The 26,534-nt window shown below is 38.5% G+C and overlaps 1 long non-coding RNA gene across 2 annotated transcripts in view; it reads right to left on the reverse strand.

Moving 5' to 3' along the window:
- Positions 1 to 832: 832 nt before the first annotated feature.
- LOC129352616 (uncharacterized) overlaps positions 833 to 26,534 on the reverse strand; it is a 68,490-nt gene continuing 42,788 nt past the window's right edge. The window contains exon 5 of one of the 2 annotated variants that reach the window (XR_008604897.1): positions 833 to 1,073. This is a non-coding gene — a long non-coding RNA (uncharacterized LOC129352616). Of the gene's footprint in view, positions 1,074 to 15,246; positions 15,619 to 26,534 lie in introns of those variants that run through there. The other variant, XR_008604895.1, reaches the window with a different exon arrangement.

A 26,534-nucleotide genomic window follows, 5' to 3' on the forward strand; every position in this document is an offset into this window, starting at 1 on the left:
CCCTCTCCCTTCCTATTATTTTTGTTTTAGTTAAAACTTTTTCCTGACCTTGTTATAAAGTTGTCATAGGATTGATACGTAGTAGCAAAGGACTTTGTCACTTTTTCCTTCATAAATCACACAAGCATTTAAAATGTTGTGCGTTACGCTGACAGCTAACGCAGCGCTAGTCAACATCGGTGAGCAGCTTTTTGTGCATGACTTCAGCTGCAGGGTGTCTATAGTTAACAAAATAAAAACTGAAATTGAGAAAACATTTTTAACTGAAATAAATAAAAACAATAATGAAAAAAAAAACTACAACTTCGTGGAACTATATTGTGTTTATAAACCAAAATCATATTGAAATTATATACATACTATCCTTCATTTTTATGTTTATGAATCCATTTATTAGCCTTTCAATCTGATGTGAATTGAAATATGACATTTTATTTTATATCTATTTATATCTGAAACTGTTAACATGAGTTTCATAAGAGGTTGAGATCTGGGCGGGTTTTCTGTCTGTTTGGTCTGGAAACTGTCAGTCAAACCTGGCAACCCTGACAGCTACTCAAACATTTTGGCCGCCACCGCGCTCCGTTTCCATCCTGAAGTCCAGTGGCTGTTGCTTTCTGTAATGGTAACATAAGAATGTGAGTCTAACCCTTTATTAAACTGCAGATTCCTCGCTGTTTGCTTAACCTCGAAGTGACTCCAGAGTCACATTTGTTCTCTACAGCGGAAAATGGCCGCTCCTTGACCAGATTCGCTTTGATGGAGTAATGAAAACAAATGAGTGTAACACGATAATTTATTGAGGAGGGACGCACTTTCAAAGCCGACACCGGAGGGCGGAAGGGAGGGCTGAGGTGCAACCAGGGAAACACTAAGCTGTGTTTGTCATCACTCTCAACATTGTCTCTTGTACAAATGATTTCCTCCAGTTCAGTTCAGAGTATTGGTCTTCTGAGGAGGTCGATTAATCAAAAGGAAGCACAGTTCCATATGCTGTCGACTGACCCACAGTGGGTTTCCATCCATACGTCACTCTTCTGCTCCCGGAGTTTTCTTCCTCAAAATTAATGCTCCTATGTAAAAAAATAATAATAAAAGAGCAATGCATAGTTTTAAACTACAGAGCATTAAAAGGGTTTTCATTAACGTTAAACTTTCTCACATTTTGCCATGTGAAACACAAAAATGGAGACAGAAAACTGCAAGATTTTAAAGGTGTAATATTACATATTTTCCAAACACAGTGCAATTTTATAGCACAATCAAGCAACTATGGTCCCTTCAATTGTTATAACAATGTTGTACATATCAACCATGACTTACAATGCTCCCATGAACAGGTTAGGATAGGTTAATGCACGGTAACAAACATGTTCATGACATCTTTTTAGCACAAAATCATTCTTAGTTCATGAGATTTTAGTTTCAGAATGAGCTTTTTTACGCCATCCTGTCACTTTAAATCCAAATAAGCTTCTGCTGGCCACGCCCTCCAACTCAACGTTCACACTCGCATATGAAAATGGCTGAAAACGGACGCTCAGTTATATCACCAAACCTCTTTGAAAAGCAGAAGTGGAGCCTCCTGCACAACCAGCAAGAATTTATTAAGTTGTTCCTGGATGGTCAGTCAACAACAAAGCTCTGGTCTTATCCAGCAGCCATTGTACAGCAGTAAAACCAGCTGACCGAACATGCTGGAGCTCCACTGGGGTTGCTCGGCAACAGCACAGTGCACATTGATTGTGACTCAACATTCAGAAGGATTTTGAACCAGTTCATTTTCCAGATACCATAAGACATTGACCAGCTGTTTCCTGTTTGAATGTCTGAAATGCTACTAGCTAGCAGCTGTTAGCCTGGCCATCGAGGACAATGATAAACAGATGGACACAACCACTGCAACCAGCTTCCCCGACTCTGAAAAGCATCCCACAGCATATCACTGCCACCACCATGCTTCAATACTGCTATGATGTGTTCACAGCAATGTGCATCATTAGTTTCACTGCAAACACACAAAATCTTACCAACTATTTTTGGTCTTTTTCCTAGAACAAATATTTTTGTACACTTGAAATAAGACAAAACTAACTTATAAGTAACATTTAAGAAAGATATTAGGGTTCAGAGTCAATAATTTCTCATCTATGAAAAGTTCTAGTTCGATTGGCAGATTATTTCACTCATAAAATTGGAAAAATGTGGAGTTGGAACAAGTACTTTTTTTTGTAGCAATATTAAATTATTAACATAAAACATGCTCCGATATCTTTCTTATAAGTTAGTTTTATTCATGTATTTATTTCACGCCAAATCGTTGAACTTTCTCTCATGTGTTTGACATCTTGTGGGTTTCCTTCAGCAGTAAAAGACAGATTTGTAAAAGAAGCAACTTCTGTTGAGAGATTTTTCTTTATGTTGGTCCATCTTGTAAAACTCCAATAAACTGCATTAAAGTCTAAAGTTGTAATGTGACAATATGAGGGAAAGAGTCATTTTTCAAGCTCCTTCAAGAGATTTCCACCCTAATTCTGTTCTAAAAATGGATGCAGAGGACTTGACCTGATTTTCCATGCATGAATTGACTTGAAGACACAATAAACATCATTTTCTCTGCGTAGACTCTGTATTACCGGCTATTTAGACAGAGTTATTTTCCACATGCTCACCTGTTGTTCTCACTGCCACTCTCTGGCGGTATAATAACATTCCCGCTGGAGAGTAACATCTTAATTCACTCTTATCACTTTTGGTCGTCTGGCTCCCAGTCAAGCCGGGGTCCTAGAGGTGGAATGAGTTTGGCGAGGAGCGAACACACATAGCGGTACAGTTAGCGGAAAAAGAGACGGAAAATTGCCTGCATAAGCAGGAGAGATAGAGTTTCATCGCTGAAAACGCACACTCGTCTTTGGCGGACTTCAAACATTTAATCGGCAATCATTTCTCAATGAGCCCCGGAGGAGCACATTTTAGAGCCGCACCAAACAGTCCGCCGCTTTGTGCGCTCTAATCCCTCACGGTTATGCATCATGGGGAGCCGCCGGTCGTTGTTCAGGCGGAGGTTAACCCCCGGCAGCATCAGGGAACACTTTCCGCTGGTGCACACTGCAAAAACACAAAACCTTACCAACCAGCTTCTAGTCCAAATATCTGAAAACTCTTAAAATAACACAAAACTAACTTTTCAGCAACTTATCGGAGCTTGTTTTGAGGCAACTTAGAGGGCAGCAACATGTAAAATTGACTTATTTACACACCATGTTATGAAAACATAATATGCAAAACACCTGGGTGGACCTAGCCCCGCCTCCTCGGAGCTGCAGTTTCCCCTCCAGCTCCTTCAGACTAGCCAGCAGCAATCAGCAAACACCTACTGAGCTTTTTCTTTGGTAAATGCTGGTAAAAGTGTTATTAAAGGGTCAATAGAGGAGCCATGTTGTGATGACTTCCTAAAGATGGAGCTTCAGAAAGAGCAGGAGTTTCTTAAAGAGACAGAGGCCCAATTTAAAGGTGTTAAATTATGAAGTCAAATTTCTTTTGAGTCATATATAGTATTATAATAGCTGCAGTAAACACTGATGATGCAGTAAAAAAGCATTATGTGGCTGGGAAATAAATAATACTGCCCCTTTAATATTGACCAACTAGAACCACTAATACTTTTTCATCAATATGAAGGAATTATTTACTTTCAAAAAGCTCCTAAATCCACCTGAAAAGTTACTTTTAAATTATTTCAAGACATTTGCAGTTGAAACTGGACCAAATTCACTTGGTGAGATCTTGTGTTTTTGCAGTGCAGCTCTCAAATTAACATTGTCTTTTGATGTGGAGGCTGGATGGATGCAAATGAAACGCGATCCCATAAACGGCTTCTCTTCTGCCTCGTTAGGCTCTGTGGAGAGGCTGGACCGAGACCCGCTTGAATCACACATGTGACCGCTCCACTTCACAGACGCACACAGACACACAACTGTCTTCCTTCAACTCCTCTCTCACTCCCATCTTGATTGTGTCCACATTGCTTGGGAAAAAATCCAAACATCACTTAACCTGGCTGGTGGAGGAGTGTGTTTGTGCGGCGAGGAAAATCTCCAGGCTCTGACTGCGTCTCATTAATGAGAAAAGATGAGCGTTCCCCTCTGCAATTAAGAGTCAATCTCCTGCATTAGCTCACCGCCCCGCGGCCACACACGCAGCACAAAGACAACAGGCCGTCCTCTGTCACTCATTTCTCCCACGATACATTAAATTAGACGCTCACCTGCTGAAACCTACACTTGGACCAGGAGCCGCTGATATTTGATCATTTCAAAGAATGAAACTGTCAAAATAATAAAAAAATAAACAGATTGAATCACATGAACTCCTTTTCAAGAAATGTGTATTTATACAGGTAAATGATTGCATTTGTTGGAACACAACACACAAAGAATACACAGAGAGAATCAGTGAAAACATACACTTTCAGTATTATTACTGCAAAAAACTAAGTGTGATATCTGTTTTCCCGTCTGATTATCCGTCAGGCTCAGATCGATTCAAGGACAAAAACATTTGTTACATTTTTCCGCCTGCGGTTCGCCTCCTGGCCTGTGGGGGCGCTGCATCAAGAAGCACTGAAGGAAACGACAAAAAACCTCTGGAGCCACTGAGCAACTTTCATCTCTGCAAAATGTAAACATAAACGGAGAGGCATCAGGCTTCAGTGGTTGTGGGATTTTGGTCAATTACGGATTCACAGCTTCCCAAACGAACCGGATTATCCAGACAAACGAACTGGAGCCGGATTAAACGAACTGGAGCCGGATTAAACGAACTGGAGTCGGATTAAACCGGACTGAACAGGGCTGGTGTGAATGCACCTTTACTTTTGTCTTATTTCAAGTCACTTTCCAGGAAGAAATAGAAGCTTGTTTGTAGTTAATAATTCTTGAATATTTGTTCTTTGAAAAAGTTGTAGTTCCGCTGGCAGATTTTTCTCACTTCACATTTTTCTTATGATAAGTGAAAACATTTGCCAGTGGAAGTAGTACTATTGTTTTAATCTATATTCAGGAATCACAGACTTAAATGAAGCTCATATTTCTTGCTGAAAAACACATTTTTAGCTAGTTTTGTCTTATTTCAAGCGAACTAAGATATTAGCTGTAGTAATATTTTGTGTTTTGCAGCTGAAGCAGAATCACATAAAAAGGTTTCAGACCTGGACGGTCTGGTTTCTGCCACTCCTCCCGTCTGAACTTCAGCTTTTCCAGTTTTGCTGCTACACGCTTTAACTGCTGCAGGTCATGTTGACCCCTTTTCCTCACTCTGCTATTTGCTCCTGTTCCTCTTCATTCATGCATTATTTGCAATTACTGCTGTCATTAACTTTGTGAACTCTCCTTGTTTTTCTCTCCCACAGAAACGATTTTAACTCTGAGCTTCTGTGCTCAGCCTCCTATCTATTTCCCACAAAACTGTTGAGGGAAATATTACAACAGTTTACAAAGATTTTTTAGTTTTTTCAGATTTAGAATCAAAGCTAACATTTTTTTGTAAATATGCTTAATTTTTTTTCTTTTGACACAAAAGAGAAAGCAATCTATATGTATAAAAAAATCAAAATTAGATTATGAATAAGATTAAAATGTATTGAATCCTTCGTTGAAAAGCCTTTTTTGTTAATAAAGACGTTAAAGTTTCTTCTGTATGGAGAAACTGATTATAAACAATTGAAGTTTACGATTATGCATATTTTATATTATTGGAAGACATTATTAACACCTAAAATCCTAAAAACATAAAAAATATAATTACAATAAATATAAATGTTTTTCACTTTATGTTCAGAGGGTTATAGACTGGAAAAGACAGGAAAAGGTTAGAGAGTGAATAAAAATATATGCACTATAATATAGATAGCTCTGGAAAAAAAAAGAGACAACTTAAAATCATCAGTTTCTCTGGTTTTACTAACTCCAAGCAAAAATTTTGTATTTACTTGCAGAAAATGAGAAATGGTCAAAATAAGGGTAAACATTCTTTCAGACCTCAAATAATGCAAAGACAACAAATTAATGTTGAAATAGAAACAACAGTACTGATGTTTTAACTCTGGAAAAGTCCAGAAATCAATACTTGGTGGAATAACCGGGAGGTTTTCAATGGGGTTCATGTATAAAAAAATAATTACAGCAATGCTTACAATACACCGGGGAAACCCTTTATCATTTGTCGCAGACTCTAATGCCACAAATCTCAATTTTCCCATGTAGACAAACAATATACAGGTTTCTTAAATCTCCACCTCTTTAGATAATTGTTTTTTATGATATTAAACTGAGTTTTTGTGTGGACAAAAGGCCAAAATGCTAAAATATGTATTTGTTTTCCTCAATATTCCAGTATGAGTGGATTTACACAGATATATTCCCTAAATAACTGAAATATCTACGAATACTAAAAGGTAACTGCAGGTATTTTTTGCTTCCTTTCACTTCCTTTCCCAATCCATTTTAATCTCAAATTATGCTTTTAAATCCAACAATTTCCCATAGCTGACATGTTCCAGATGTACACACCACTTGAAAGATGTTTTTTCCGTTTATTATGTTTCACCCTCGTGATTCTGGAGGACCAGAAACCCAAACAGAGCCATCGAATGGAGTGGCTGCGACGGTCACGGCGGTTTTCAAGAGTCCACCAGAAAATGAGAGACAAGTGGAGGAGAGTGAGTTGGGGTGGGCTGGCATAATGAGTGACATATTGTGAAATCTTTACCTACAAAGCAGAGTCTTCTTCCATGCAAATGAGACTCAGTTGATAAGGATCTGTTTGATGGGACGCATGCGGAATACGAGGCAGCTAATTCCCTCATTAGTATTCAGCAGAGCTGATTGGCAAAGACTGGCGAGGGAGGCAGCCGGAGAGCATTTCTGCAAAACCCAATATTGATTTGTTTAATGGTGTCAGGGAGTCAAAAATCACAAATCTCCTGTCGATTGTTTATGAGGCTGTTTAGCGGGCCAATAGATGCCCCTCGCTTAATTAATACCTCATTACGGGGATGTGATTATATGCTTGAACTGTTAATGGGGCCCTGAATTTCAAAGACCACCATAAAAGGTGTTTTGACAAACGGAGCTGGGAAAACGCGATATCTGATGAGCCTCGGTGCGTTTGTGGATGTGGGGACTCTTTTGTTTGTTTCCTCTGGATTTTGTGCCCAAATTATTCACAGGGCAGCAGCGCTTGAAGGCGCAACATTTCTCTTTGTTGCTCTCATTTGGCTTTTTATGACTGGGCGTCCGTGCAATCAAACACACCCGACGTCTACGGCAAGCCTTTTTGACATAAAATCTGTTGGTCTGACTATCTGTAATTACATTCTAGCTGTCTGAAAATGCATTTTGACTTTCCAGAATAGTAAATTAGGACATCCATCCATCCATCTGTCCGTCCGTCCATCGCAGGGCAGCGAGGGTTGCTGATAGGCTCACCCTGAACAGGTCCCCAGCCCATCACAGTAAACTATAATATATTCACGCTCATTCTGACTAGTAAGAGCAACAATTCAAGAGATCTCAAACTACGTCAAATTCAGTCAACATTTTGCTTCGTGATTCAGTGTTTAAGGACGCGAGTTCATGCTTTGCTTCGAATGACAGCGAAGCGACGGCTGCAGTCAATAAGCACACAGAGCCGATCTGAAGGGCTCTTCATTTAACTGCCCATAAAGAGAGTGATAATGGCTCAGGTTTATGAGGACTCAGCCCAGTAAGGAAGGCTTTTACAGCCTCGGCTGCTGTTGTTGTTATTCCCACTGTTCCTCGATGGCCACTAAAGCGGAAAAATGGATCCGCTCTCTGGGCTGAAACATGAAGCTGGGCTTATTCTCCCTCTTTCTCTTTTTGTGTGAAAGGCGCCCAGGCATCTGCCTGCATGGTTATGGAGTTAAACGCTCAGCTCCATGGCTGGGTCTGCATACATCCCCCTCCCGCCTATTTCATTCCCCCTGACAGGATTAGCAGGTCTCCAGTGTTAGAAATACATTAAGTGGACCTTTGCAGTCACTTATTATGCCTGATTATGCAGCTGGAATGGGGAAGGTAGGCTCTGTTTGTAGTTAAATAACTTCTCAGATGCTTTTCTCTTCTTTTTTTAACAGCAGCAATCTTCAAAGCATGAACGGGTCAGCGGCTCAGGCACAAAGCCGAGATTGATTTCCACCCTCCTACTCTTTGTTCCCGTGATTTAAAGAGGACAGGTTCTACTAAATTAGTTTGTCTGTGTTATTAATGGAATAGCCAATTAAACCCCCCGATACGCCGGTGTCACGACTAAACAATGCAGCTAAACAGCCGGCTGGCAGCGGCGGGGGTTAATGAAATGGTTAACTTATGCTGATGTATAGATAGGATTAGGATCCGTCTGGGCAGCGTGCCACTCCATTAGTGCGAAGTCTATGCTCTTGAAATACCACAGAGTCCTAACAGCTGTCCGTTTCCTCAACAAGTACGGCAATCTTCGTGGAAATGATGAGTTCTGTGACATGGGCCGACGCTGCAGACGTGCCCGCTTTCGGCTCGCCGTGCTTTGACAGCTGGTTGAGGCAACAATTCGAGTCGAAACAAGTGGACGATTGAGGCGGCCTGAGAACGTTTTCCATGAAATCAGCAGAGGCGGCTGTGATTGACGGGCGGGAAAGAGAAGAAGGAAATATCATCAGGAATCATGTGTTGCTATGTTTTCCTGACAGAAATGAATGTTGGGGGTTCAGTTATGAAAAGATGGAGTTGTTGTTTTTTTTGTTCTGTTTTCGGCTGCATCAGAGCTCAGGTGGTCCAGAATTAGAAAGTACAGCGCCGTCGAGTTTTAGTATTTTTTGTAACTCAAGAAACCTTAACAGCCTGGCCTCTTATTTCTTATCCACCCATTTTATTAAGCCTTTAATACTATAACATAATGTCCATAATAGAGCGTTTCATAAAACCTTCAAGAAAAAAGGATGGGAAAAAAAATCACATTTTCATCTCTAAAATACTTCTACAAAACCAGCAAGACGTTTTTTCACGGTTTCCTGCAGTAGAAGCTCCACTATGTAACTTAATAATCTCCGAGCTGCTACTGAAGAAATGAACCGGTCCGATCAAAAACAGCCAATCAGAGCCAGGAGGAGGGCCTTAGCGCTGCCAATCATGTTTTTTCTGCTTTTGCCTTTCTAATATTTTAGATATTCCTTTGGTAAAAAATTTAATTTTCTCCTTTTCCATTAATAATTTGGAGTTACATTCTACTGAAAGCTGAACTGCGAGTTGTTTGGGGTTCACTGTATTTATATTTTGACCTGCAGATGGAATAATAAGGTCCAAATTCCTTAAAAATCTGTGAAATCGTCTCTTAATTTATAATCAGACAGATTTTGATGCATTGAGGGGGTCCATGCGCCCCCCCTAACTGTGCCGCCCTGGGCAGTGTGTCAAAAATGAAAGGTTTGAGTTTGTGGACTCGTTTTTTTTCTCTTGTCACCACTCAGTTGGTGTAACGTTTCAGAACTTTCATTTTCTCCTCCATTGTGTTTCTCTTTCTTTACCAGCGAGAAACACAATGGAGGAAATTTGTTCAGTTAAACGACTGAAGACATTTAACGTTCCGGCTTGAGGTGGAGAGAAGCCAGCAGCATGTGCATGAAATCTCAGCATTAAGGGGATGATCCACTTCTTCTGGAGCGAAATACCAGCTAAGGGCATCAGACAGAGCGAGGGAAAAGGTGTCTTTCTCACTAGATGGCTGTCATTCTGACAATTTGTGAATAAAACTCCAATTTATGGCAATTATCCATGTTGAAGAGAGGATTGCATTTTACCAAACCTTTTAACTGAAATACAGCAGATAACAGGTGAAATACGTTTTTACACGCTCTATAAGTCATGTTTTTTTACTCGCTCTACATTAAACTAAGCAGTTTTATCAAACAAATTGGTGCACTTTTTGAAGGAAAATTATGTGCATATTAATTAGATTAATTTCAAAATTAATTTCCTTTTTTTTCTAGAAATAACATGGAAATTTCTGAGTTCAAAATGTATAAAATTTCCGCCCCAAAATTTGGAAATTTTAAGATTAATCTCAGAAACTTTGCAGAGAGAACAAGGAAACTTCTGATATTGAAAAGTTGAAAATTTGCTACATTAAATTGGACAATTCTTTTTTTTTTCTTTAGAAAACAAGGGCATTTCCAAGTTTGAAAAGTGAAACATTTTGAAATTGTCAGAAAATTTCTAAGGAAAATTTGTAATAGTTCCAAACGTAATTTTGACTTTGACGTCTTTTTCTAGAAAATTTCTGAGGTTAAACTAAAAGTTTGAGTTCTTTTATTGCCAATTTTCAACTTTTGAAGCTCAGAAATTTCAATGTTTCTTCTAGAAAATTTCTGAGAACCTCCAAAATTTGATGTTTCTCTCAAAAATGCTCAACTTTTGAAACTTTTTTCCCAGAAAAATTGAGATTATCGTCCAACTTTCAGGTTTTTCTAGAATACCATTTTACTTTTTCTTAAAAATTACTCAATTTCTTTTAAGTTTTTCCAGAAGATTTTTGACTTTTGAAACTTAGAAATTTCAGTGTTCTAAAGTAAATATAGAGATTAATTTAAAAACAAATTTTTTGTCAGGTGTCTCCACCTGCTCCAGTTTTTATTTTAAATCCATTTCGGTTCTGATACGCTGTCGTTAAACGGGATTCTCTGCAGAGTGGTAATTTTTCTGCGCCTCCTGACCGCCGGCCCAGCTGACGCTCCGTTCTGCTATTTCTTAGCGGTGAGGTCACACTGGGCCTCCACACATCACACACCTCGGGCCATCTGAGTCCGGACCCGTCACATCTGGCCCTGAAGACCAGCGACCGCCCCCCCACTGCTCAACATGCACCACTGGTTCCCATTTAACACCTGTTCAGCCTAATTTCCATTTTCGGGGACGCTGCGGATTTCAAATCATTTATCACTTCCCAAAGTGCTTCCACATGTGCGCTCGCCTTTTCCCAGTGTGCAGGGTTCTCGCCTCCGGCCAACCTTTTCCAAATGTATTAAAATTCAGTTTGGCCCAAAGAAGTTCAGACACTGATGTTTCATTGTGGTGATGTCTGGTAATTATTAGCCTAAATTACAGCTCCAGCATGTGACTTGACAGGCTGGACTCCATGTTTAAAATGAGAGATGGGGCGACGGAGGCAGGCCCAAGGTGGTCTGTCACGCTTTGTGCGTTTCTGAAACCTCTCCCCCCTCTGCAGCCGATGTCAGTCAGAGCGAAGCCGCTCCGTCGCTGTGGAAGCACTGGTGCGGTCGGAGGCCTGCTGGGTGAACGCCGCTCTTCGCCACGTCAAACTCTAGCTGAAGTCCGGTTGATATTTAAGGTCAAAGGTCACATTGACACCAGGATTAGATCTTAAAGTGGGAAACCATTTGAATAAAAGTAAAATCAGATTATATTCCAAACTGTTTAAACCCAACAGCGGGACTGGAGCAGGTAATTGATTGTGACAAAAAACTGCAACAGGACTTCTGAATGAGACGCAGTTTCATTTGAAACGGTTCGTAAATTTAGCTTTTCAAGCGTTTTCGAGGTAATATCTCAACCTTTTCCAGCAACACACTTTTGTCATTAAAAGTAATAGAAATGAACTGAAGAAAGACAATTATGTATTATTTATTACTGTTATTATTAATATCTTTTAATAATGTTCTACAGAAGGAACTAAAATAGAATTAATAAAATTTTATGTTTTGAAATATTTTATAGACATGACTGAACTGAGAACAAAACACTGACACTGTGTAACGCAGAAAATATGAACAAACTGTTATTTCAGCTACACAGATCAATAAGTCATTGAGTCATTAAGAATAATCAATATTCAATACTTCATAACGATCCAAACACATATTTCTAATGGAAAACTTTCCTATTCAAATCAAATACAAAATAAGTTACTGGTCTGCTTAAAAACCTCGGACTGAGTTTGGTTGAAGTGAACTCTGGTGTGGTTTGAATGCCAACCGGATCAGAGACCGCTCCAAAACAAGGAAGTGGACTACAGTGCAGAGCATTCTGGGTAAATACAACCAAAACAAATATGTGAGTCTAGCGCTAGCCGGAGGAACAGCTCCTGGTCTTTTGCCAAGAACAAATAACCTCTAAAATCTGCCTCTTCTCCATTTTTATTTAAATTTTGTTAGCGTCTCCTTCAGAGATTTTCATGCTGTTTTCTTCAGTGGTTCTTGGAGCAGCGCCCCCACAGGCAAGGAGGGGAAAAGGCATTTCTATTTGGTTTATTTGACACAACAAAGCATGAAGGAAAACCTGGTGAGAATTTAACAAATGTTGCCATTTTGGTTCCCACCTGAAGCCTGAACCCAATCTACTGAATTATCAGATATGAAAACACCTTGAGATTAGCAATAGTTCATTTAACTCAAGTAAATAATTCCCAAAAGTAATGTTTTTTTGAATTAAGGTAATTCATGCTTGAATGTTTTTCCAAAATGGCCAAATTAAAACTGCGGGTCAAAATTCACAGAACTAAACAAAAACATAGTTCAGGAACTGCCTTTTGTTTTTGTTCAGGTGATTTCTGCGTGATCCTAAAATCAAAAAGAAGAAGCAACAAAAAACAACAGAAACTGAAGGCATTTGTGATGGGAAACAGTTTTCCCAGCACTGTCGTAAACAAATGGAAAATCAGTAAATGAAAAGTTCCCAAATACAACAGAAGAAAACACAGCAGGGGTCTAATTGTGTCGCCATCAAATTAAATAATAAGCAAAATTCAATTGGATTAGAAACTTATCATCAGCACACTTTTCATGTTCAAGGGTATTTGGTACAGACTTGGGGAGAAAAGATATTTTCATAAACACATAGGAAAAGGAAAATTGTTTAATCTAATTGAAAAAAGGAAATTAGTGTTTACAAAGAAAGATTTTTTTTTATTTCTGAGGAGCTGAGCTCCTTCTTCAAGTGGGAAATATATGAAACTGTGCTGTAAGTGTTCTTAATTAAAGTAGGCTGTGAAAATGTGCACTAATCAGATACGGTTGGTAACAAAGTCCATGAAATTACTAATTAGAATTTCATTAAAAGGTAGCGCTTTATCATCTGAGGAAATCGTAACCTTTAAAACGCTTTCAGGAAGGCGGTGAGCCTTTTTTAAAAGACACAAACCGACGGCTTTTGATGTAATATCTCATTTAGGATTTGAGCTAAATTGAACCATTTAAACATGTCATTGTTTTGCACGTAATTTATCAGACTAATTAATGGTGGTTATTGCCTGGGTTGGAACACCGGGTTCCAGCAGGAACAGATCACACACAAAAAACATTTTTCTTAGTATTCAACGTTGGCATGAAGAATATTCTCAGTTTTCCATTATTGCTCTGCTTTTACCTGATATTATTAAATGTTACCACAAAAGTGTCCATTAAAACAAATAAATTCAGTATATTTGGTATTTTATATGATATGTCTGCCAATTATTATTATTATGTTCAAATAAGGCAAATTGGAGCGATTTTTTAAGTTCTGTCACATATTATCAATCATTATTTATAACGGCCTTTAACTAGGCCGTTATAACATACAGAATTATCTGAACTTGACATGTTCAAAGTGAGCTTCATAAGATTTCTGATTAATTATTTTTCAAATTGAAGGTTATGTCTGAATACACATCAACATGAATCCAAATATATATCAAATGGATAAAATGAAGCATAAAATATTTTATTTCAGCGACAAATTCAGACATTAGCAAAAATCTGTTAAATTAAAAGTTATGGATTTCATGCAAAATATCATTTTTCTCAAGACAGCAGCTTTAGGAGGCCAATACTTTTCTATTCAAACTTCAAAAATGTGAAATGTTTTACACTAGGATAACTAGCCTCACTTATTGGAAAAATGTCACCTTCTTTCACTTTTTGTTGTGTCAAGTTTTGTATGTTTGGTCAAGTTTCTACTACAAATATCTCTCTTTGCAAAACACAGAATCTTACCAAGTAACTTTGCTTGGTTTCTGGTGCAAATATCTTAGTTCACTTAAAATATGACAAACTACCTTAAAGTGACTTAAAGAGATGGGAGATGTTTTAAGAAAAGAAAAAGTTCTAGTTTCAAAAATAATCTGACAGTGGAACTAGAACCTTTTCATAGAAATGAATGAATTGTTGCTGAAAAGTTTGTTGTGTGTTATTTCAAATGTACTAAAATGTTTGTAGAAACTAGACAAAAATACTTGGTAAGGTTTTGTGTTTTTGCAGTGTTCTGTTTCACTTTAATTATCTACTTGTGCCATCTATCACACAAAACCCTGATATAAGATCTTAAAGTTCATGTTTTCAACCTGACAAACTCTGAAAAAAGAAGAATAAAAGTATTTTAAATAAATTTTTCCTCCAATATTGCACAGAAAAGTTATCCGGTGCTCCTTTGTTTCCTGAGTCGCGCGGCGCGTCGTCCTCATGACCTCCAGCCTGATTGCGATTCCTGCCATCAGTCGGTCAGGATGGACTGTGTTAGTCGAACGGATCATGTGTCGCTACTCAGGCCTGTTTATCTGAAGGACAAGCGCTGGAAGAAAAGACAATCTGTTCCTCGGCTAATGACTCCTTGATTTCAGCGCTGCACAGTTCACCCTGCGCTACAATCCGCTCCCCGGCAACAGAATTACACGCAAACTGTCCACATTGGGAAGATATGTGTGGAAAGCTGATTAGTTGATAGTTCGCTCTGGTAACACCCATGAGTCAGAGGTGAGTGTGAGTGAAAAGTGAAAAGTAATACTGCAGGTTTCCCCCAGTGTCGTGCCCTCTGCAGATGTTGCAGCAGGAGGGAGTGGAGGTGCAGTTTGGGGTCGAAACTCGTCTGTTGTCTACTGAGCGGGAAAGGTTTTAGGCGCAAATCAGAAAAGTGATCACGCCCTTTAAAAATCCACGGGCTCCTGTTAATCAAACTGCCAGCGTGATGCGTAGCAGGGCATGCTGGGAATGCAGCTGTTTAATACGCCCCGGGGGCTTCATAAACGTAAATACCAGCCATGGCAGCAGCATGCTGCGGTCCAGACTGCATGTGGAAACATGCAGAGGCAACAAAGTACCCAGAAATTACACTCAGGTCACAGTAGCAGTACTTCAACATGTGTTTATAAATGTTCTCAAAAACATGTAAAAATTACATCAGATGGACCAAAGTATAAAATTACACTGCAAAAACACAAAATCTTACCAACTGCAAAAACTGCAGGTGTGTGTCTGGGTCTGTTTTGCCTAAAACATGTTTAAATCCAGAGATACTTCATAATAAAATTACTCGGGTAGAAGCAAAGAGAAGTAAAAATACTCTTTAAAGTTTTCTTTTTTTTAATTAAACGTAACTGAGTAAAGTCCCCCACAGAAACAGCTTCTGAGTTGTGATTTTCATTCCTAAAAGAAAAGCCGGAGCAGGAGGGATTTTTATTGTTCTGAGAAGTGAATGCTGTGGGTTTGATTTGCAGCAAAGCCTCCGGCTCCTCAACTGGACACTAATTTGCACCTTGGCCCGGGTGTCAGCTGGGCCTTAACTTGAGAGAGCGTACCTGTAATTAAAGCAGATGGTCCAACAGAACCTGTTAGGACGCTAACAAAGCAGGAGCTGCAGGTCCAAACCCGGCTTATTTTCTGCTAATGAGGATCTGCCGACACAGTGTGAGATGTTTCCATAAAATTATTTTATTATGTACAAATCTATATTTACCTGTCGTCTTCCTTTCTGTGGTTCAGGATTTATGAATTTTTTTATGGAACAAAATTGTTTGTGAAAAATGTGTATTTTGTGTTAGAGCACCAACTATGAAACAAACACACTGAAAAACACAAAGTCTTACCCAGTAATTTTGGTCTTTTCCATCATTTCCAGCTTGTTTTAAGCAAATTCCTCAATATTGATAAAAAAAGTTCGAGTTCCATTGACAACATGAATGTTGCTTCTCCATGCTTGGTTCTGGTTCCGGATGCAGAGCAGACCAGAACAAGAACCACTAAATGGTGCTAAACCATTCAGTGATTTATAAACTAACAGCTTTAAAGCTGCAGTATCATCTAAAATCTTCTTTTTTGAGCTTTCCATCAGTTTATAATGTCATTTCCTCACCAAAAACAGACCTGGAATGCTGCTTTGATCCTTTCATGCATGTTTGAGAAATCATTTAATCTCCACAGGATTTAGCTGTGTAAAATGCTTGATTGGACCTAGCTCCGCCTTCAAGACCCAGCTCCTCCCCCACTCTGCTCCTTGAGACTAGCCAGCAGCAATTAGCAAACACCTGATGGAACCGCTAGGCTCATCATAGGAGCTACTTCTCAGAGAAACTCTGGTAAAAATGTCATTAATGGGTCAACAGAGGAGCCATGTTGTCTTCTTCTTTAAGAGCAGGAGTTTTTAAAGAGATAGAAGTGTTAAAATGCAAAGTAATATTTAAGTCATATTTGATGTATTCAGGATTTTTGTAATGATCAAAGGTAACATAGTTAATGATCACACTATCAAATGTGAGAAATTTTGTCTTCTGTTTCTCTGCACGTTTATTGATCTCCGTCGTCTGGTTTCGTTTTTCACTTTGAGTTTTCAACATTTCTCTCCAGAAGTAAAAACAAACAAGCTTCCAGTGATCTCTTTGTTTCTGTTCTTATCAGCTGCTTATTTGCCTTGTAAGTAATTGTACTTAAATCTCTCCTGAGTACCACTAACGGCAGAAAAAGGCAGTGGTTTGAGCTCATTCATGTATGTTTATAACTGAGCCTCTGCCTGCAGTAGTATTATGTTAGAAGTCATATTTCCCCTTATGGGGGCAATAAATAATATCTTTATCTCAAAACGTGTGCTGTAGGGATTTCTCCCTCCACTGCAATGTCCTTGTCTTCTTTATTCAGCTGTGAACTAAAGCAGTGCTTATAATGAAGCCGTGCCATCAGTAGAAGTGGTTCAGGACTACAGGGTGGACATTTAGGCAATAATCTCCACGCACATGCCAGATTTGACCCAAAAGAACTCGCAGAAGAAAGAAAAATAAAGCTGTGACAGATCAGTGAATTGCAGGGTTGTTAAAAAATAACCCAGCGAGATTCCTATTAGAGGCATTTTTTCTCTTCGCCACCTCCGATTTTATGTTCCTTGTCTCTCAAATTGTGAGATGTGTTTAACAGCACCACACAGAGATATGCGCTAAATACCAGCTGAGCAACAAAAAAATCCCCATATCTGTCATTAAACGGATCAGGGAGTATAATCATCGTTTTACAATTGGAGCACACGCTGTAAACGTGCATTCAGCAGTCCTGAGGAGCCACTGTTCCTCCTGACATGATACAGCCGCTCATAATGCAGCCTGTAATTATCTGCTTCCTGAAGGTGGAGTGGCTTGTGCGTCTTTCATAAAATGCTTTTCTTCTCGTTGGGATTCACCTACATGTTCTGATTCTCTGTCCTCCACCAGGAAGCTCAGCAGCTTCGGAGCAGCCATCTGGTTAGCAGGACAAAGGCAACACGGAGGGCAGCTACACATGTTTTCTCCACAAACCGCTTCTAGACTCCTGACTCGTTTTGCCTGGGAGGGGCTTCGTCAAACTCCAGGCTGCAATCTGTCGCTACTGGCCACACAAGCTTTCATCAAACTCCTTTTACAGGTGATTTATAAAGTCTATAAATTATGTACTGCATCTTTTGCAAAACAAACAAAACAATTTCATCTGTCTATTTTGAGCTGTTGTGGAGCTTCTCATCACTTTAAATCCAAATAAACTGCTGCCATGCCCGCCCAACACAAACAGCGCAATTAGGCCACCAATTGTTGAAAAGCATTAGTAGAGCCTCCCACACAACCAACAAGAATGTAGGAAGTGTTTTCTTCTTGTTTTGTTGTAAGTCAACAACAAAACAAATACATAATGTAGTTGAATCCCCATATATATATGGTATAAAATCAATTGGCCGAAAATAAAATCGTAATAATGCGAGAACAAAGTCATAATTCGGTAATAAAGTCGTAATAATACGAGAACAAAGTCATAATTTGGTAATAAAGTCGTAATAATGCGAGAACAAAGTCATAATTTGGTAATAAAGTCGTAATAATGCAAGAACAAAGTCATAATTCGGTAATAAAGTCATAACAATACGAGAACAAAGTCATAATTCGGTAAAGTCGTAACAATACGAGAACAAAGTCATAATTTGGTAATAAAGTCGTAACAATACGAGAACATAGTCATAATTTGGTAATAAAGTCGTAATAATACGAGAACAAAGTCATAATTTGGTAATAAAGTCGTAATAATGCGAGAACAAAGTCATAATTCGGTAATAAAGTCGTAATAATACGAGAACAAAGTCATAATTCGGTAATAAAGTCGTAATAATGCGAGAACAAAGTCATAATTTGGTAATAAAGTCGTAATAATGCGAGAACAAAGTCATAATTCGGTAATAAAGTCATAACAATACGAGAACTAAGTCATAATTCGGTAATAAATTCGTAATAATACGAGAACAAAGTCATAATTTGGTAATAAAGTCATAATAATACGAGAACAAAGTCATAATTTGGTAATAAAGTCGTAATAATACGAGAACAAAGTCATAATTCGGTAATAAAGTCGTAATAATACGAGAACAAAGTCATAATTCGGTAATAAAGTCGTAATAATGCGAGAACAAAGTCATAATTTGGTAATAAAGTCGTAATAATGCGAGAACAAAGTCATAATTCGGTAATAAAGTCATAACAATACGAGAACTAAGTCATAATTCGGTAATAAATTCGTAATAATACGAGAACAAAGTCATAATTTGGTAATAAAGTCATAATAATACGAGAACAAAGTCATAATTTGGTAATAAAGTCGTAATAATACGAGAACAAAGTCATAATTTGGTAATAAAGTCGTAATAATACGAGAACAAAGTCATAATTTGGTAATAAAGTCGTAATAATACGAGAACAAAGTCATAATTTGGTAATAAAGTCGTAATAATACAAGAACAAAGTCATAATTTGGTAATAAAGTCGTAATAATACGAGAACAAAGTCATAATTTGGTAATAAAGTCGTAATAATAAGAGAACATTGCCGTAATATTACCCGACTTGTTGCTGATAAGTCCACAGCAAAACACATCATTTCCAGCTCCGCCCAGGCGTTGTACAGCACATGCAGCCTAAAACAAGCTTGAGTTGCTAGGTAAAGGGCTGGACTTGGTAATAAAGTTGGTAGTTCCTGCTGATTTGTGACGTCGCATTTGAAGGTTTTTGAAAACATCAACTTATCGCTAAAAAAAGCAACTGGGTGTTTTTTTTTAAGTGTTTGGGATTTTTTTTACAAGTGCAAATGGAAGAATAAAAACATGCGTCCCCTTGCACGTTTGTGTTCTCATAAAAATGAAAAACGTAACACTTTATTAAACCAATGTTCTGTTGAACTACTCATTCTGATAGAGAATAAAAAGAAATGTTGACCTCTGGCGATTGGTGTTAATTTTTTTCCAATTCACTCCATAATTACATACTTCTTTGGTTAGTAAATATGTTTAAAATGGGAAAAAATAAAATGGATTTTATAGACCCTACCAATAGTAAAAAAACAAACATACCACAAAATAAATTAAATAAGTTGAAAACAGTTTTTTTTTGTTTACTCTGGTTTGTAAGAAATCTGTACTTTTTCACAGCACCATAAATTAATAAAATCAGCCGAGAAATCCTGAAAAAAAAAAAAAAAAGAAGCAACCTTGTTTGGGTTTCTTCATTGGTGCTTATGGAAATGGCAAAAAGCAGGCAGCAGGGAGGAGGAAAAAACATTAATTATTAGCCCCAGTGGGATCTCTTATAGTCTGTCTAGCCTGGACAACACCAATTAATACAGCAATTATTATCCTGGCCCGTAGCACAGGGTTGACTAAGCTGGCTCTCCTTCTGACGATTATGGTGGGAGGAGGAGGTGGACGGGGGGCGAAAAGAGGCTTGCTGGAGTGAGATTATTCATCTCACACTAAACCCTGGCTTTTATGATGCACGGCTGATGGGAGATAGAGCCAAAGAGTAATTTAGTCTGCAAATTTCGACTCAGCATTACAGCAGCAACACAATCTCCCCGCAGATTAATTTCTGTCGGGTGTCATCTTTTCGGGGGCACAGAGGAGCGCCGGCCTGATAAAGAACGAAGCCCCTCCTTAAACTTCAGCAACAAGCTGAACTCTGAAGCCAGACCCCGGACGACAGGTTCAAAGTTCAGAGCGCCGCCTCTGCTCAGATCAAACTCCAGGCTAGCCGGGATTTAATTCAGTTGTAAAGCAATAATTCACAACAAAGGTAATTACTATGATGTTGTGTCAGGGCCACTGTAGGTAGAAGATAAATATTTCTGGCAAAAAATTTCAAACATTTTCAAAGACAAAAAAAGTGGAAATTTTCAAAAGTTGAGCATTTTCGACTTTCCAAACTCTACAAATTTGACGTTTTTCTAGAAAATGTCTGAGATTAAACTCGAAACTCCATTTTCTTATCTTTAAATTGCTACAAATCAAAAAATGATAAGGCTCTACTTGTATGTATTCATGATAATGTAATTCATAAAAGTAGAGCTTCCTGCATAACCAAACATCTTTTCCAGCAGCCATTGTACAGAGCACACAGCATTAAAACACCTGAGCGAACACCTTGGGTTTCTAGGCAACCGTCTGAGCTCTACTGGAGTTGCTAGGCAATGCCTCATTTTCCAGACAACAAAAAAAAAAAAAAAAATTTTATTGCCAAAAACATAGCTGAGGGGTTTTTTTAAGCACTTTGGCTGATTTTTAGAATCAGCAAAAGCAGAAATGAAAGAACAAAAACATGCAAAATGTGACTTTTCTGCCTATACTCATATATATTTGGATAGTTTTTTGGACTTGAGCGGGATTGTCTGCGTTGTTTGATCTGGGAACAGTCAGTCAGATCTGGCCTCTCCTGCCTCTGATAAGCCTCCAGCACATGCAGATGTAAGCAATAGCTCCACCTAGTTTCTGCAACGCCTCTCTCTCTCTCTCCGAGTCTCTCTCTCTCGCTCATGCAGCTAAATGGGGGCTTGGATGAGAGAGGAAATAAAACACCGTTCCCCTATTATCCTCCTACTCCAGTCAAATTATCCACTGTGCTCCTTTCTTCCCCGTCATCTCCTTGGACAGCAGAGCTCTCCGTCTCTCTTGTTCTATTTTCTGCGCCTCCCAGAGCCCCGGCCCCGCTCCCCTGCTGTGACAGCCCCTAGCAGGAGCATCTTGAAGCGCACATGCCCGCGTCTCCCCGCAGCCGGTGTAAAATCTGTGCTGACAGCCAGTGAAAACAACAAGGATGCTTGCATGTTATCTTGACACGGCCACGTTAAGCCGCGCTCTCGCGATGCTAAATGGTCGTCATAAACCTTTTAGGATGTGCGCAGCCCAGTGTGGACTTTTGTGAACATTGTGCTGTGTAATATGAGGCCTCAGCTTTACAGCTGTGTTATTAAGACAATGATTATGTTCAAAAGAGAAACAGCAAGGTGTTTGGGTAGATGCACATTGTGCCACTTTTTGAATTTTTACAGCACTGAAACACCGCTGACGTCCCGCTTTGTGCGCCTTAATCTATTTTTTGCTTTTCTGTGTCGTCAATCGGCAAAACAATTACAGTCCACAGGATCTTGTCTAACAAGCCCTCGTGCTACTAAGAATGATTAGATGGTGGGTATTACACGAGGAACCCATCTCTGGATTAGCGACAAACACAATAAATTCAGAAATAAGTGGAGGAAAATGTACATCCCTTTCATGGAAGACGCTTAGGTGACTGCTGCCACCAGAGGATTTGTCAGCATAACACAGGATCTCGAACAATAATGTGCGTGCGATAGGACACCGCGGAGCACATTCACAGCCCAATTCGCCGGCTGTTGTGTAAATGGATTTCATCCGCCATGATTCCGAGCGAGGGGGCCAGAAAAAGGATGCTGTTCGGGTTTCATCATCGTTTAGTCGGATGCATTCAACCGTTCTCACTTTCATCTTAAAAAACGCCACTTACAGGATGTGGGGGGAAAATCCCTTAAAATTAATCCATCCTTTTTATTGGAGTGAAATATTATGAAATTAGGTGTTAACTTCATCCTAATATTGATAAAACTGTGTTTCAGTTTGCTCAAAGGTGGCCTGTTATTATTCCTTGAACAGGTTAGGAAATATGTTCATTACATTTTTTACACAAAATCATCCTTTGACAATAACATTTTAGTCTGTTTTATGGTGTCTTGTCACTTTAAATCCCAATGAGCTGCTGCTGGCCACACCTTCCCCAACTCAACGTTTCCACTCGCTTGTGAAAATGACTGCAAACAGATGTGCATTTATGCAAATGTATACCTTAGAAAAGCAAAAGTGGAGCCTCCTGCACCACAAACAAACAAAATGCTTGTCTTTTCCAGCAGCCATTGTACAGCACATTAAGTGGTGAAAGTAACTGACCAAAAGGTGCTGAAGCTGTTTGGGTTGCTAGGTAACGGGGCAGTGCCTGTTGATTTATGATGATACAATCTGAAGGTTTTTAAACACCAAAAACATTGTTATGTCCAAAAACAATTAATATTGCATTTAAGCACTTAAGATTTGGGAAGAAACCCAAATGGAAGTACAAAAAATCCACTAGACATAAAATCAACATTTCTGAAAGCTCTCATAGTGACAACAGATCATAAAATACAGATCAGCTTCACAGTTATTATATAGATCACTGATAATTGATGATTGATTTGAAAATGTGACAGAAAATGTTTCGTAGCTCTGAAAATCCACATGCTGTTCTGGACTTTGTTTTCTGCTTTCTGTGTCATGGAAAGATTAACTTGGGACTTTGTTCTGCCTAATTTCACAGTTACAATTAAGCTTTTTTTAATTTCACCTCTTTTCTTTAATTATATGTTCTCCTGTTTTTCCCAATTTGAGGAGTGGATGAGAGAAATAAGCGTCTCTGTGAACTTGAGGGAAACAGGAAGTAAAGTGATGCTAATTAACACTCTGGAGTAATTTAAAAAAACAGATATAAATGAAAAACACTTTTTTTCTCTTTTACTGTCAAATGTTCTTAAATCAAAGGTTCTAAATGTTTTCTGTGAGATTAATCTGTTGCAATAAGAGCTGAATTTACTTTAATGTTTCTTATAGTGCTGACAAATTTGTCCACATTTGCACATTCTTGAAAAGATTCAAACATTTAAATGTTTTTAGAATTTTTTACTGTAAAACGTAGTAAGAGGAGTTTACTTGAAAAAATTAAGCAAAATTATTGCCTCAAAAAAAATCTAGTTTTAAAACATAAAAATGATAGTATGTGCAAATTGTACATCTTCAGTTTACACAACTCAACTAACTTGATCATTGTGAGTAACTTTACTGTAAAACCTAATTAGTTCTCCTTACTTAAAAAGTAAAAATGCAAACATGTTGTCTTTTATTAAATTGAGTAACATTAAGCTGTGCAATTTTAGTGAGTGCAACTTAATAAATCTGAGTATAATTACTCAACACCCAAAGTTTTTTTAAACTCGATAAACGTTTTGCTGTTTTTTGGCGGCAGCGTCTTTTTTTCACGGCGGTGCTGTGTTGGGTTTCGGCCTCAGAGGGGAAGGTGCCGTCATTGTCACTGTTTGGTGTAGGATAACTGCTCTACAGCAGCTTGTAATTAGAGTGGCAGAGATGTAATGAGGGTGCAAGATTCCTGCATCCGAAGCTGCTGCCAAACTGGAGCAGAGCCGCCCCAAACCTCTTAGGGGCCCTTAGCAGATTTTCGTTTGGGGCCCCCAAACGAAAGATGCCTTATCAGACTACTCTAAAAGTGTAATAAGTAATAAATAAATCAAACTGAATAATAAAAGTCTTCAGTCTGGTACTTTTGTCTCAAATATTCCTTTTCTTGCAGAATAATTTTGTTTACATGGACTTCATATTTCATTTATTTGTTCTTTCTGTTGTTTTAATTATTCTAAATATTTAATATTTCAAATTTATTTATAAAGTACATTTAAAATTGGTGCACCAATGTGTTGGACATAAATCAATAAATACACTAGTTCCAATAAAACTAGTGTATTTAGTTTAATATTGTAAGAAATAACTTACGACATTACAATAAATCACAATGTCTTAAGTATCACAAAATAAAAACGGGTCTCAAGAAGCGAGTAGAGCAGACCTAATATGAGGAAGCAGATAAATGTCTTCTAGTTCCTGGCTTTAAATATTTATTAGAATTTAAAGTTCATCCATCTTTGAGAATGTGTTTTTGCATTGTTATTATTATTTCATATTATTACTTGAAAATGGTCTCAAAACAACAATATTATAATTTATCACAAAAACTTCTGGGACAGTTTATCATCCAGGAATATGTTATTGTGACACATTTCTGGCAACTTTGTAGCTGGGAGCCATCTTGGTAGGTGTCTGAAAATAACTGCTGTGGCAGTTGACATGGAGTTACTATGACAACAATAAACAAGCCACATCCTCTGTGTCTGATTGGTCAATCATAACAGCAGCAATTTGGTTGATATGTTTTCACACATTTGCCAAGAGTGTCAATATAATTTCTTTCTATTGGTCTCAAAGTCGTGGATCAGTTATGCTTTGCGCTGCAATTTTCTACCAAGATGGCGGATCAGTGGCGCAGATCACTTCCGCTTCAGATTTGTGGGAACTATGTATTATTAGCATCGTTTGTAATCAGCTTACAATGTATTGGTGTTGATAAAGCGGCAGATTTTAAGAGGAGTGGCAAATGTAAAAACAACATTTTGATTTTGAAATACAGAGTGTAATTTAAATGTGCCACATTATTTTAACTATTTGAAAGTAACAAATAGTAACAAACTGAATTTAGAGATTTCATATCTTATTTTCCTAACTATGTTAACTGTTTTTCCAAGACTAAAAACATTTACTCACACTTGCTTTTTGCTCTTGGGGGCCCCCTGCTGGTGTGGGGGACACTAAGCAGCCGCTTAAAGAGGCGTGAACATCGCTGTCCATTTTCTCCAGCTGGTGTTTCAAGAAAACTTCTCCAGCATTCTGCAGGGATTCCCCACAGGCGGTGATGATAATAACGATAATGAGCGTGAGGAATAATAATAATTGAGTTATTAAGTGATTCTCCAGTGGCGAACGGAGGCGGCGCTTTGGCTCCAGACCCGCGTAAGACGTGAAAGAATCTCGGTTTACTGATTGACTCGCAGATGAAAGTGTTTGCTCTTCCTTGGTGTTGCTTGAAAACACAACATTTGCTGGCTGGCTCCTCTTTACATGGTCACAGTTTAACCAGTATTCTCAACACACACATATGCGCACGCACACACACACTCCTCCTTCTGCACTCTTGGCAAAATGAAAAACTTCTGTCAGACTCAGATTGAAATTTATATCAGTTTGTCAGGCGAAAGCCAAAAATGATCTTACTGCACATTATTTTGATAAGTTTGGTGCCAGAGATAGAGGAGAAATGGAGGAAAGAGGGAGGAAAGCACCCCAGACTCCACACGCCAGATAAGTGCAGAAGCCAAGATTCCTCTCGCCGCTCCATCAGTAAGAGCTCAACCTGACCCTTTCAAGAAAAAAAGGAAAAACCTTTTGCTTCAGATGCTGCTTTGCATAATTTTCCACCTTTAGCCATTCATCTGAAATGCACGCAATTTTTACAGGAGAGCAGAAACATCCATCAGTCAAAATACTTCGAATAAAAAGCTGCAGACGATTCAAAGTAACATAATATGAGCAATTATAGATGTATCATATTTGCTGTAAATGATCTGACTTTAAACAACCATACGATCAATTTCTAACTGTCTCTAAAATTAGATTTTAATGTTTTAATGTCTTCATCTGCATTCAAACTGCCAACTTTAACTTCTTCTCATGTCAGTCACTCTGTGTCGGATGGATGTGACTCATTAAAGCCCTGTTATTGATCATTAACCCCATGAGAAGCAGCACTTTCCACCACGCTGGACAGCTGCAAAAAGTCCCTCCAGAATCAGGTTCAGCTTGTAGCCGGATATTAAAGCAGACATTATTCAAAATTGAAATTTTATAAAATTCACATTTTTATACTTCCATTCTAAAAACAGCTCAAGCACTTAAAAAAACAGTTAATGTTTTTGGTGTCTGGGAAACGAGCCGTTTCAAAATCAAATTTTATTTAGGGCCTCATTGACCAGGCATTGCCTGTTACCCAGCAACCCAAGCAGAACTCCAGCATGTTTGGGCAGCTGGTTTCAGTGCTGAACAATGGCTGCTGGAAAAGACAAGTGTTTTGTTGTTGACTTACCATCAAGAAACCACTTGCTACATTCTTGTTGGTTGTGAAGGAGGCCACACTTCTGCTTTTCAAAGATCTATCTTTGTACAATTACGCATCTACTTGCAGCTATTTTTATCTATGAGTGTAAATGTTGAGTTTCAG

Source organism: Poeciliopsis prolifica, unplaced genomic scaffold, assembly GCF_027474105.1.
Source record: "Poeciliopsis prolifica strain line A6 unplaced genomic scaffold, Auburn_PproV2 SCAFFOLD078, whole genome shotgun sequence".
Taxonomy (NCBI): Eukaryota; Metazoa; Chordata; class Actinopteri; order Cyprinodontiformes; family Poeciliidae; genus Poeciliopsis; species Poeciliopsis prolifica.